The 3,901-nt window shown below is 41.5% G+C and overlaps 1 protein-coding gene across 5 annotated transcripts in view; it reads right to left on the bottom strand.

Annotated features, from left to right (window-relative positions):
- WWOX (WW domain containing oxidoreductase) overlaps window positions 1-3,901 on the bottom strand; it is a 1,124,793-nt gene that overhangs the window by 741,440 nt on the left and 379,452 nt on the right. The window lies entirely within an intron of this gene.

Raw genomic sequence — 3,901 nt, 5'->3', positions numbered from 1 at the left:
CTGCATCCAGGGTAGGAAGAAAGCAAGAGTGAAAATACCGGCAATGCTACACCATTTTATACAAAGCAAAAGGTATTCAAGGAAACGAGCTGTTGGTTTCTGATTTTACTTGTTAGCTAGAACCTGTCACAGAGCCATCCTCAATTGCTACGGAGGCTGTGAAGGTGGGTGCAATATCACCTGTTCCAGCCTGTATAGAAGGTAGGCAAAGGCACCTACTGCACTGGACAACAGCGGGGGTCTTGTTGGCCAGGCATGCTGACTCATGACTGTAATCTTAGCACTTTGGGAGGCCGAGGTGGGTGGATCACCTGAGGTCAGGAGTTCGAGACCAGCCTGGCCAACATAGTGAAACCCCATCTCTACTAAAAATACAGAAATTAGCCAGATGTGGTGGCAGGTGCCTGTAATCCCAGCTACCTGGGAGGCTGAGGCAGGAGAATTGCTTGAATCCGGGAGGAGGAAATTGCAGTAAGTCAAGATTGTGCCACTACACTCCAGCCTCAGCGACAAAGCAAGACTCCGTCACACACATACATAGATACATACATACATACATAGATACGTACATAGATACATATATACATAGATACATACATACATACACACATACATACACACATACACACATACACACATACATACATACATACATACATACATACATACATACATAAAAATAAAAGAGTGGGGTCTTGCTTCCCCATGAGTATGAAATCGTAGAGGGCAGGAAGCATGGTTAGTTATTTCTGGTTATCTCCAAAGTCAAAAACATAAAGATCTTGAGGGGGAAAAGGTACATGAGAATCCAAAGTGATTTTAAACAAACAACAGTACATCAGGTGCGGCAAAGAAGTACTATGCCCCACTTCTTCCTGGGCACATGGTTACGCTCTATTTCCCAGCCTCCTGGAGTTCACAGATTTGTGACACTCCCAGGCCTCATCCTTAAAATGCTCCACCCATGGTCCTGCAAATTGCTACTTCTTCCACCAGCTTCATGCAGACAACAGCAGGGCAGCCCCGGAAGCCATGTGTGTAAGATGGCTGAGCCACGAGATGAAAAGAGCTTGAGTCCCTGGGTCACCACTTGGAAGAGAACAGCCTAATTGGCAAGAAACATTTTGGATCTTATATAAACAAGAAATAAACTTCTACTATGTTTGAGCCACGGGGCACGGGTGTGCTTATTTGTTACAGCAGCTAGCATCAGCTTTAATAATATACCAACTTAAAATGTAGACCTCTTAGCATCCCTGAGCATTTCAGTCACATCTTATTGGCTCTATCTAATCCCAGATTACAGGTATCTGTTTGTTTTAGATTTGTTTAGGAAATAACCGAAGGATCACCTCTAGGAGTCACCTGGCCCTGTGGCTGGCTAGGGAAACAGGGAAAACATGCCTGATAACATTTCTGTAAACTGAGGATAAAAACACAACCCATGGCCCAGCCTGGGCATCCATGGTGTAAGCAGAATCCATAGGCTATTCCCCACCATCTGCAAGGTACTCAGACATTTCCTGGCAGCCTGCTATGCTTTTCGAGTTTGTTTTTATAACATCTATTAACTAGACCCCTTTTATCCAAAAGCCCTTCTGCATACCCCATGACATGCTTCCAGGGAATGTCTAGTCTAAAACTGAATGGGTAATTTATAACAGCATCATCACCCTGCACTGTGGAGCCTGTCATCTCTGTTTCAGAACACCGGTCTCCCTTCTGCTCACTTTCTGTTTGCCTTCAGCCCTTCTCCAAGTGATATTGTGAAGAGATGCCTTTTGTGGCTTAAAAGTTTGGCTTTGTAACTTATACTCAGCTATATTTTCCTCGCTCTGTTCCTAGATGGAAAACAAATTGCATGAGGGAAATGTCTTCATAGTACCAGTTCTTAAATATTTTACAGGCAGGTATCTTTGTGGGTGGTTTAGAGGCTCAATTATGTTTCTCAGGAGAGGGAATAAACATCCCTGATGGTTTCCATAACAAACCTGTGGTGACTCCCTGCAACTTAAAACCTGAGGTATTACCATCTCCCTCTGAAACCTGTGACTCAATGGCATTTGAGTATTTGAAAACAAGTAAGGACAGCAAGGCTGAACAAGGGTTACAACAAAATCAATCTATCCATCCATCTATCAATCAAGAGACTCAAAAAAGATAGCCAGGTCAAGTAATTCAGAACTATCGGTGTAAGACATCATCATACCAAAAGTTTCGTTCTTGAATATACTTTTGGGGTAGAGGGGGTCACAGGTTAAAAAGGGAAACCTTTTAAAACGTTAGCTTCCCCAAAAGAAAGACCCACAGAAGATGTGTTATTATAATACAGAATTACATTGCATAGTGTTGCTGAAATCAGAATACAGAATGTTGCTGTATCCCACTCCAACTCATTTGATCCAACGACAATTCTTTGGAGTAAGTACTATCATCCCTCCTTTGCAGATGGGAAAACTGAGGCTCAAACAGGTACAGGAACTAGGTCCAGGACCCAGTTAGTATAAACCAGACATGGGATTTGTACTAGGTCTTTATTCCAAGTCATGTGCTTTTTCCACTTACCCTAGTGCTCCCTGTAAGTACCAAGCTACAAGAAGGGAAGGCCTGAAATCTCTTCTAAGAGGGCCAACAATGTACCATGAGATGACCCTTCCAAGAACTGCATTCCTTGGGATGGGTGGAAGCAAAAGGATGGATCTGGAAACTCAGTGCAAACTCTGATAGGTGGTGTTCCTCTGTGCATTTCTCCTTTTTGCCATTGCAATCATACGTGGCGTTAAGGTGACAAGGTAGTGGGTATTGGGAGCCAGCAGGCTGCATAGGAAGAGCCTCACAGTCTGGACAAGAAGCTAAAAAAAAAAAAGGCAGCCTAGAACAGCATTCTAAGCTAACAAAGTGCATCAGGTTTCTAGAAAAGAGAGGCTGAGCAGAGAACTGGCAGAAAGCCACAGAATAATAAAAGTAGTGAAGATCCGGTGGAAAAGTAATTCCTGAACTCCCAGAGGCCATGAACATTCCCAGAGGGCAATGAGGACACTCCGAAAGGTCAGTTTTGATTGGTGGCTTGGACAAGAGCAGAGACAGTTTTGAGTTTTGTTAAACAGTAAGGAAAGTAGACCAACAGAATCCCTCCATCCCCAAGATTGTCCATGTGTAAACAGATGTCAGAAACACACAAAAAGACAATGAAGTGAGAAAGGTGGAAAGATGCCAGGGTGATCAGTACCACTGGGTTTGGCGTCATTTTAGATCCAGGAAGACAGGGCACCTAAAATCTTCCCCTATGCTTCATAGCGTTGTATGAAGTATGGTTTCCAAACTCTAAGAAAGGAAGAAAAAAAAGTTTCAGTGCTAGAATGTCTATTTCAAGCTTTTATCAGCACTAATTTCAGTCCCCTTTTTCCTTATAATTCTGAACAGAGGGAAAACAGACATTAATTAAGCAAAGCTTTATCTCTTTCTACTCTAATGAAAGCCAAGTTACAGTTATATTTTTCCCAAGATTTTTCTCCACTTAATGAAGACATTATCCCCAAGTTTTCAAAGTCATTTTACAAAAGAGCATTCAAGAGACATTAAAGTCAGTTTAAACTAAAAAGTCTTTTTGAAGTCAATAAACAATAAAAGAACAATGAAAAGAGGTCCTTTGATCCTGCCTTAGTCTACAGTCTTCTGTTTTAATCTACTAGATGAGTAAGTTTCGTATTCAGATATTCCTCACCTCTAGAATATAGTAATACTGCTTGAATTGATCGTTTTCTAATTCTCTCCTTAAAATATGTGTATATATGTGTATGTGTGTATACATGTATATATAGACTATGTGTGTATATGGGTATATATATCATACATACACATACATGCATATCTAATTAACATGGATGGTGATCAGTATAAA

This window comes from Macaca fascicularis, chromosome 20 (genome assembly GCF_037993035.2).
Source record: "Macaca fascicularis isolate 582-1 chromosome 20, T2T-MFA8v1.1".
Taxonomy (NCBI): Eukaryota; Metazoa; Chordata; class Mammalia; order Primates; family Cercopithecidae; genus Macaca; species Macaca fascicularis.
The sequence above is the reverse complement of the archived record's forward strand: the minus strand, read 5'-3'. Positions and strand labels throughout refer to the sequence as shown.